Below are 10,478 nucleotides of genomic sequence, written 5' to 3'. Positions count from 1 at the left end.
TTACTCTAGAAGATGCTACATCCTGAAAAATTACCTTCACTGGGGCCTGTGTGGAGATGCTGAGTGCTTCCATTTTATCTTCAGTTGTAGGGTACCCTAAATCAGTGGCCATTTTGGGAAAATAAAAAATTGAGATGACCAGCTCCTTAGGTTAGTCTTTTGACTATATGGATATGAGTTAATTGAGGGGGAGGTAAAAAAAAGGGTTTATGTTAAACCATTTTATTACTAATAAGCAAGCATGTTTGTATTACCACCTAAAAGTAAATCCACAGGTAAATGGTCAAGTAATGTAAGGTTGCTGTTGGCTTCTTGTTGGTTAATCTTACTTGAGTTGTTACCTATTACAAAGGCTGTATTGATGTCTCTGTACTGACATAGAAATATATACTAAAAATCAAAACCCTTCCCCATCACTTTGCATCTGGCATAATTTAAAATTTCCATGTAATTTAAATGACAATGTGAAGCTTGGGTTTTAATTAGAAAAAACATGGATATTTAGGAATATACCAAAGTTATCTGAATAATCTTACCCTCTCTGAGGAGTATTTAGAAGGTTTAGGAGTCTTAAACAACTCTCCAAGGAGAATTTGCCACTTTCTGTTGTTCATGGATCTCAACAGAAGTTGCTATTATAAAGAATTTTTTTGCATAGTCTTGGGAAAGTAAGTGTGAAAAATATGTGACTTTGGTTTGATGCAAGAACCCATGGATGTTTGAGTTCAGCAAATTCTTTTCTGGGCAAAAGAAATAATTTTACTCAGTGGTTCCTCTATAATTTAGACATAGTCTAGCAGATCCCAGATAAAGAAATTAGCTTTTCTGGGGGAGGAGGAGGAAATATGTCTGAACTTGATCAGTATCTTGCTTAGTCTGTTTTTCTTAATGAACTCAATCATATTTTCAGCTCTAATAGAGCTGGTGGTTGTTGTTTTGTTTCAAAATTTTTGAAGCAAAACAGTTTTTGGGGCACTGATGAAGTAATCTCCCACAAATCTCAATTTTCTTCGCATTGAAGTTGCTGAAAAAGCTGTGGTTGAAATCATAAGAGGGTTGAGCCCTCTAGTAATATGAACATGAGTTCTGCCTCTGAGAAGCTGTCTCCTCTTTATTAAACCTTTAACATACTTAAAACATGAGAGAATTGGTTGACTCAAACTACATATAGGGAAAGATATTGCAGAAATAGAGGTTAATTGTTGTGGGGAGGATGGGAGAGGAAACATTCAGATAAAAAAAAAAAATCATTCCCATTGCAGCAAAGGGGCACTGCAGCTCCCCTTTGCTGTTTCAAGTCACATTCCTGGGAGTGTGTTGGGCTTCTCCAATCATTCTGCTTCATTTCTACTCCACCTCCTAAATGTACTTTCTTCCAGAAATGACTGGCTGCATGCAGACACACCTGTATTTGGTTCATTATTATCTTAAGCAATTGTGGTTTTGCCACTGATGTGTTTAGTAGATAAGTTTAAAAAATGCTATTTATTTAGCTGATAATTGTAACCCTGGAAACAAGATCTGGGGTTTTTTTTGTTTCATTGTAAACCTAGCTGCACTGAAAAGTTACCCTCAGGCACTGACAGCTGAAAATTTCTAGGGCTGGGACTGCTGTGAAGTTCTGAGACAGCTGTTCTTCAACATTTTTTCAGTGGGCATATGTATCTGTCTAAGCAGACCTTATAGAAAAAATGTACCACTATTTTCTTCCTCACTTGGGCTTGAGTTAAGTGATACTTTATTTGCTTGTATTTTACAATTTAATCAGGTTTCTCAGCAAGAACTATGGTCAGTCATCCCTCTGAAACACTATACTCTTATGTCAATAGATCATGTTTTTGTAGACACTGATGTCTTAGTATGTTTAGGATAAACATTTTCACTACTGTTCAGACATAGGCCACTGTTAAACACATGTTCCCCTTACCCTTTTATGTGACTTTTCTGGCTCTTTTTTTAAGCTATCCCTTGGAAACTCAGCATAGTTACATGATGTATGAACCTGTCTTAGAATTTGACCAAGCTTTGCTTGGAACAAAAAATTGGAGAATACAGCCAGACCTATATATTTCTATGTATTTGGCCTGACTCTTGACATAGAGTACTGTAAAGGCAGGTTCCCTTTTTTGCTACAGTTTCTTCAAATGTGTCTCCAGCAACTACAACTGTCTTGCTAGTCTGTGACTAGTACAAGAAAGTTCCCACTTGGATTTGTGATAAGCTCATGCAGCTGGGAGCAATACACCAATATATTTTTTCCACACTTCTTTAAACCAAAAGATCATCTAACCTTTAAAAAAGATCCATTGACTATTCTGTGTTTTGCTTTGTTTGTTAGGATAAGTAAATTCCTAGTATTAAGTGAAACAAAATTTTATTGCTTACAGTATTTCAGTGTTACAAATGCTGTAAAAATGAAGCCTGCAGCTTTGAATGGGTTCAAATATTTGTTAATATAAAATCTAGAAATGAATTTTGTATTCTAGTTTTCTGTCTGTGTAGAGAATATTTTAGTTTCTAAGGAGATCTGGTCTGTGCTTACTGAACTTATTGGCAGGACTCTCACTTGAGTCCTGGTAAAACATTCATGCCAGCTGCATGGGAATATTTGTGTGTGTCTTAAAAATAATTACTCATTGAAATCACTATGCTGACCTTGCTTCTAAAGAGTTAGAGAATCCCAGTGACATATTTTATGGTTCTGCCGAAGTGGGAAGGTAACAAATAGAACAGATCACCCAAAACCTCCAAATGTCTTGTTCTCCGACTGTTGCTGTTGAGATGCTAAGCCATTGGTAGCAATTGGGAGGTGATTAATAAACTGCAGCCAAGATTTCTAAAGACACAGAAAAGACGGTGTCATAGAGGAGTTGGTTTATGATGGATGCTCATTCCAACACTAATTTTCAAAAGTAGAAAATGTAAAAGTAGAAAATGTAGTAGAAATGTAAAAGTAGAAAATTCTTTCACTTTGCTGTGTATACCTTGCAACATGTATGGTCAAATGCTTTTTCTTTTAAGAGTTGATAGGAATAGTTGATATGTTTTGGTTATGGTAGGTCTGCTCTGTTCTCTGTTTTCTGGTTGACTTAGGTAACTATTGAGAAGCCAAAGGCAACGCTGGTGTTTAATTACAAGCAATGTGGATTGTGAACATAAGGAAGGAACAGTAGCAGGAACCCTGTAAGCTGTCAACCTCAAAAACAGGAAACAGTCCTCTGCCTAGGAAATGGAATCAATGATTAGTATGAATTTAGGAAATTAAGGCCCTTCTTAAATCCATTAGTAGGAAAAGCTGGAAGACAGGGAAAAGGGCCAAGGAGTGAGAAAATATTGGAATGAAAGAAATGTAGCTTAAAAGCAGCTCTTGCGTATGTTTAGCTATGAGCTACTACCCATGGGTACCTTACGTACCCATGTAGGGTAAGGTTTAGAATGGTAAAGACAATATTTGATAGTTCTGTCTTTCTCCTTCTCTGCTTAGTAGAGCTGCAGACTTCAGTTTCCTTTTACAGCACCAAAACTGAGTCTGCTTCCTTGAGAAAATCCAGTGTTGCTAGTCTGTTTCCTGGAGTACTGTGATCTCTGTGATGAGCATAACTTGAATACTCTGCATGGCAGAAATGAAAAAATTATTCATCTTAATCTTTAAGAACCACATTTTGAATTTTATAGTCCTAATTCACATTGCAAACGCTGACACCAGATCATATTCAGGAAATTTGTTGTTAGTGTTAGTACTTTTTGCACGTTTCAGTATAACAGGTAAGGTGTGACATTCTTAGTACTGATTTTTCTCTTTGCTAAAAGTCAAAACAAGATCGCTATGCCTCACAAGTCCCACTCTAGTTCTTAGCTAGACTTAGTGCCATTTGGCAGAGGAGTAAAAATTTGCCCTTACAGAAATGAAAAAGTTGTTACACATCTACTTCTAAAGTGCCTGGGTTGGTTTAACATTCTTTAGTGGTTCCTCTCTGTTTTCCAGTAGAGAGTGAGTAGGCTGTCAGTCACAAAGAACATGGGGAATAGGAAACCACTAGGTGCATGTGTCTTTATTACTAATCATTTTGGAAGGATCATTAAGAGATTCTCTTTTTTCTGTTTTTTAAGCTTTGATAATCCTGCATGTGACTTTTAAAAAATTATTTTTTAAGAGGACATTACTTGCACTTCACTCTCATGATAAGCATTCTTCTGGAAAAAGAATAATGGCATAGATAACATGACTCAGTTTTGCACTTAGCCCAGTATATATGAGAGTTTATAACAATAATTGTAACAAGCTCCACAACTCTGTCTTGAAAGTTTAGAGCCTAATCATTCTAAGCACCTTCATCTGTCTCATTTCAAGGTATGGTTACAATTAGGTGTTCTCAAGCATCCTGTGATGTCAAAATATTTGTTTAGAGATGGAGAAAGTGATAGGAAGAATTCCTTATGCTGTAGAAAAAGTATGTGGACAAAAAAGTATATATATTTATGCATATAAAAATGTTTGCAGAGAGTTCTTACCCTTATTGTTTCTTTCTAGTTGATTATAAAATCTATTCATAGTGTAATAATTTTTTGGTAAATCCGGAACAAAGATGATGGGGGGAGGCATAATGATATCCTGCACTGCACATCTTGTGAATTTTTTGCTGACATTCCCCAGTTTCCTATGAACACAAAGTTTCAAAACTAATTCAAAAAAATGCAAGGCAGTGTTTCTGGATTAAAATGTCAATAGCACACAGTAATACATGTTGGACTCTTATTTGCTTTGTCTTAAGAAACCAAATGTATTTATTTACAAATCTGGAAAAATCCTGAGACTTTCAGCTTGTTTCGGGGCAAAGGACTCATGAAGAATGGGTATCATAATGAAACTGTGAGATTGCAGCTATGTCTATAAGCCTGAAGATCTTCTGGTGAGATGGAAACTTTCCATTCCATATTCCATCTATGAGTAAGAATCTGTAGAAACGTTTGTGTGCTCTGGTTACTGTATGCATTTTTGTCTAGTGCCACTTACATACTTGTGTTGGTTGATGCTACATACCCTTCATCCATTGTCTAATGCCCCCTGGTTAGACAGATATCTAAGAGTATTTTTGGCTGTGTCTTATTTCAGACTTGTTTATCTGAAACTGCTAAATGACTAGCTGCAGTGAAATCTTTCAGACATAGATGAAAGATAATGATGTTTGCTGTTTGCTAATATATTTGCCCAGGTGAAGTATGTGAAATTGCTACTTGAATGGCAACCTTCCCTGGCTGAACCAACTGTGGTAACAAGGTAAGGTTGGGGGATTTCGGCAAGATGGGACCAATCAGATTTAGTGAGCAGTTTCCTGCAGACCTCAAAGCATTGGTAGTGTATTTGAGCTCTGTAGCAATGATGGTGGGAGCATTTTGAAAAGGCTGTGAATAACCCATGCTAGCAATCATGACTAAAATGTTGCTGGATGTATATTGTATCTTTTTTCCAGGTACCCATACAAGCCTAATTCTGGAGCTCACGGCATTGTGCAGTCATTTTCAGTCATGCAAAATGACTGTAAAATTCTGCTATGCATTATTTACTAGACTAGTTCCGAGTGTGTAGGCAGATTTGTTTGGCTGTATCAAGCAGTTCAAGTATGCAAATATTTTCATTGCAAGCATAAAAGAGGTTCATCTGCAAATATTGGTTATTGTTTCACATGCACTATGCATCTGGGGTAGACTTAGGAAGGTTTTTGATCACTAGATGTTTCAGAAAAGTAATTACAGTCTTATACCACATGAAAGAAAAGTCTCTTGTGGCATTATGTATGTAGAAACAGTCAAAAGTGTCTGAATTTAACCTAATGTTCCTTGTCAGGAAGCCAGAATCTACGAATTCCACAACTGTTCTTGCAGATAGGTTCCTGAAACCTGACTTCATGTACTAGAGTCAATATTTGTTTCAAAGTCCAAAGACCACCTGTACTGTAAACATCTATGAAACACTGCAGCAAAAACTCTTGAGTAATGGCTGTTTAAATGCATCAGTCTGTTTCCTAAGGTACTGAGCAAATCCTAATGGTTTACATATACATACTAATAATGTCACAAGACACGTGAAAGCAGAAGATCGTACAGATCCCAAGCTGCTGGATGGCAGCTGAAGTTCCCTAGCCAAATTGTTCTTGAGATACAGATCTATGGCTGTAATGGGGTTTAGTCTGGACAGGTGATCAGACCTGTTGTTAACAAGCAAGGACTCCTAACTATTCCCCCAGAAAGGAACTGTGGCTGTGTGTATCTGATGTGTGGTCACACCCCATGCAATTGAAATTAAGGGTTGAGCTTTGTTACATGTCAGATGACAATCTTTCCCTAGCCAAACAACTGACTGTAGCAAATGGAAAAAACATCCAGGGGAAAATACATAGATGGCTTTCTGTAAGGTTAAAGGGAGACCATTTCTAGCTGAAGACTTTTCCAATCCTGTCCAAAACATAACTTTAACAATGAATGGGTTAATTTATTAAATTTACCATAATAGCTTATGAGCAGAATGCTAAATCTGTAAGTTATACACTGTTACATTTGCAAACTGAAAAACTTTTTGCAGTGTGAGGCAAAGATGGAATAGGGCTCCATTCTTTCTCACTTACCCCCTCATTTATGGAGGACCCACAGAATTTGTGATTGTGTTGTAATGGAGCTGCATGTAAAGACATAACACAAACAAATGCTTGTATGTTGCTTTGTAGTGCTTATAACTTAAACAGGAAGAACTGCCAAAGACTAAAGGCAGAACTAATTATATACCAGTATGGTTTAATGAAGCAATAAAAAACAATCAATGTAAGGCAAACCTTAAACTTTAACTAATCTTGCTATTTTTCCACCATTTCTGGTACAAAAATGGTAATTTATGAAGACTGATTAGAAAACAGACTTTTTTATTTATCATTATTATGCAGGAAACTGAGGTGTCTGTCTATGAGGTGTTAAAAATGCCTGTGTTTGTAAACAGGTGTTTAGTTTACAGAGCCTTGGGAAATAATCTTGGGGTTGAGAGATAAACAGCAAGGACTTTAAGTGAATAAACATAAAAATTAAGTTGTATTCAATTCCTTCTACTGTCCCAGTTCTGAGAAAATAATGCTTCCAGTGAAATTAGTACCAAGGCTACAGCTGACTTTAATGAAAGCAGAATTTAGCTCCCAAAGTAGCTTTAATTATTTCTAAAAAGCAACTCAAAGTGGCTACTTGATGTATGAAGCACTGGAACGTGTTACTTCATGACAGGGCTGTGAGGGACCTGTTTGAGTTGGTTCTGCTTTGAGCGGAGGGTTGGACTAGAGACCATCTAGCCTCAAACATTCTATTATTCAGTGATGTGTCAGAACAGAGAATTTGAGGTCAAACAGATGCAAGGAGGACAAGCACATGGGAGAGGAGCAAAATTAATTATTTTATTTGATGTTAGTAATGGAAGAACCTGGAAAGACTTCTTAGGGAGTGGAAGGGAAGGCAGATAGGATCTCTCTGAAGCTGAAGTAACTGTGGAAAAAGTTACATAGAATGCACAGCAAGAAATTGCTGTGAGTGGAATTGGTATTCACTCAAAGTTATAAGAAAACTCAAGAATGAAAGAGCTGAATTGCTTATGGTAGTGTGCAGAGGTTGCAGGAGGTCCCACACTCCAGAGAAGGAGAAAGGTAATATGAAAGAGCAAATGCTGGTTGATAAACTCCTGTCTCAGAATGGATACTACCTCCTTTCCTTCTACAATCACAAGTGGTTTTTTCTGCCTCATGAAACTTATTTTACCCTGAATGTTTATGGGCCAGTGAAATTCTACACCTGCACATCTGAGAGGCCTTGAGCCACTCTCATTTTCAGGTAATAATAGATAGAGGTGAGAGTTCTGAAGCAGGTGGGAGTTTGGTGTTGAGTTTCTGATGTTAAAGCTCTATTGCTCTGACCAGCCTTGTCATTCTTCATGCAAAAGAAATAAACCCAGCTAAACAAATCTTCCTTGGGTTAACTTTTAAAACAAAACACCCACCTCCCCCAAACAAAAATGTACAGGCTAAGTCAAGTCTTTCCACTAACAAACCAAAAAAGCCCTCAAAGACATCCCTGTGAGGCTTGCATAATTTAGTGCTTATTTCCAATACGGAAAAAGATGAATTTCTTGAAAACATGCTACTTGTATTATATGAACTACTCCTAGTAAATAGCACAAACAAAACTAGTATTAAAGCGGTTTTGTAAACACCTGGAAAACTGTTTTATTTCCACAGGCATAAATTAGGAGTAAATTCCTTGCATGGCTTTGTAAAGTGAGAATAAAATAGCAAGATGAGAAACTTTAACTGTTTAACAGGATAACAGTTTACCTTAGTAAAAATAAAGCCTTATCTGATGATAAAGTTGAGAGAACAAAATAGAAGTATTTAGGAAAACACTTTCCTATGTGTTATTTGTATACATGAAGTATTTCTGTATATTGTTCAAGTTAAGTGTGTTTGGGTCCTTTAATGATAATGAAATTGTAGTTTAAGTTACTGTGAAGTGTGTGCTCTCTAGAAATCAAATCATTGTCCTTTGCATTTGAAAGTTGAGAGACAAATCACATAGCTTAGGCAATGGTTTTTCCATGATTGATTCTAGTCAGATAGAAGTCTTTTAGAGTTCTTGATACAATTTCCTCCTCAGTCAAAAGACATCACCTAAAAGTTACCACGGTGGTGAAACAGGATGAGTGAATGAGTCTAAACCTGTACTACTTCCAGTGAAAACATGATTCTTCTGCAGCTGAAGTGAGAATGACCAGGTCTTAAGGATACCTACTTTCTTCCTTCCCCTTCTGCTGTGATAGAAGTGTTTATCTGTAAGCTATTGGCTCTAACTTGTTCTCTCATTTCTACAGATATCATTCATCTATGTAGACTTCATTTTTAGTGGTTTGTAACATAAATGGGACATCAGTAGAGACAGGTAGGGAGATGGAAAGGAGTAAGTAAAAGGAAAAAAAAAAGATGAAAGGGAAATGTGTTTTAACCAAAAGGATATAAGCAAGACAATGAACGAAGGGGAGTAGAGAAGAAAAGCAGATAAGGGTAGGAAAGGAGAAGGTGAGCAAGTAAAATTATCTGATGAGAGTATGTCATGAGAGGTCTAGGGTCAAGACAATTTATCAGCCATATCTGTCTAGAGAATCAGCAGCATCAATAGCAATCATTCATAAAATTCTTTTCTGAGTTAAATCTTGTTCACATCATTATTTTCAGGGCTTTCTCAAGGCTGCAGTAAAACCATGCTTTCTGACAGCTGTTAGGTGTTATATGAACTAGAAGGGGGTAGTTTTGCAGAACTGCTGTGAGTAAAAGCAGCAAAACCATGGGATAGTGCCAAATATGAAGACTCACAGTTGATAAAGATTCACATTGTTATTCCTGTGGTTGGAATTGACATTATAGTCAATATGAATAAATACTTAGAGCAATACAGAAGGACAGTGTTATTTTTACATCATGATTTTCCTGTCTTTGGCCTCACTTCAAAGCACAGGAGTAATACTGATTGAGAGGATCTTGCCATTAGGTAGCTTCTGAGTAAAGGTCATAGAATATAGTCAAAAGATACTTAATACAATGATGGACAATATATGAATTATAAAGAGATTTGCAGAGAAACTGACTTTCTAAGGGCTCAGTCCCACAAAGCTGTTGAGTATGGCAATAAACTTAACAGAAAATTTGGAAGCTTGTTATGTTGACTGAATCATTATCAATAACATGGAATAGGGAAAAACGTTGATATCAATCATGATTTACTATCAACGGGTTTTTTTGGCATAGGCAGAAGATCTGTGCCAACAAGACATGATGGTAGAGCCCTATCTTACCTTTTTACAAATATTTAACAAGTCAAATTGTCTGGGAAGAGATGCCAAATTAAACATTACCTAACCCTACAGTGGTTTAGAGTTGGTCACAGATGTCCTAGAAGAGAACATGCTGAGATGCTTCATGGCCATAAAGCAAATGTGTTGCTCTTGATAGTAAAACCACAACTGGAAGCAGTTCAAACTGGAGGTTTTACACAAGTTGTGTGAAACGCAGCTGTGCAGCATTTCTAGAGTACTATTGCCACAGAGGTTATTTTAATGAAGGGTGACCCTCCGGAGGTCTCGAGGACCAATGCATTTAACTAGCCAGACTTGAGTCCAAAAAGAGGAACCATAAAAGCCAAACAATGGACCTGCAAACTTGTTAGTCGTGTATGTCAAATTACTTGCACTTTTCAGCATTTTAAGAGCTTGGGTTTTTTTATTTTTATATGGCATAAGAGGATTATGTGAGAGGCCTGTTTCTGCATTATGCTTAAGTGCTACCTTAAAAACAAGAATGCTGATTCCCGAATTACAAGTTCTGTCCTTAAGTGGCATTGAAAACCAAGAAAAAATAAAACCAGAAGCAAGAGAGAGTGGAACTCAGACTGACAATATTCAA

Source organism: Grus americana, chromosome 7 (genome assembly GCF_028858705.1).
Source record: "Grus americana isolate bGruAme1 chromosome 7, bGruAme1.mat, whole genome shotgun sequence".
Taxonomy (NCBI): Eukaryota; Metazoa; Chordata; class Aves; order Gruiformes; family Gruidae; genus Grus; species Grus americana.
Note: the sequence above shows the minus strand (reverse complement) of the source record.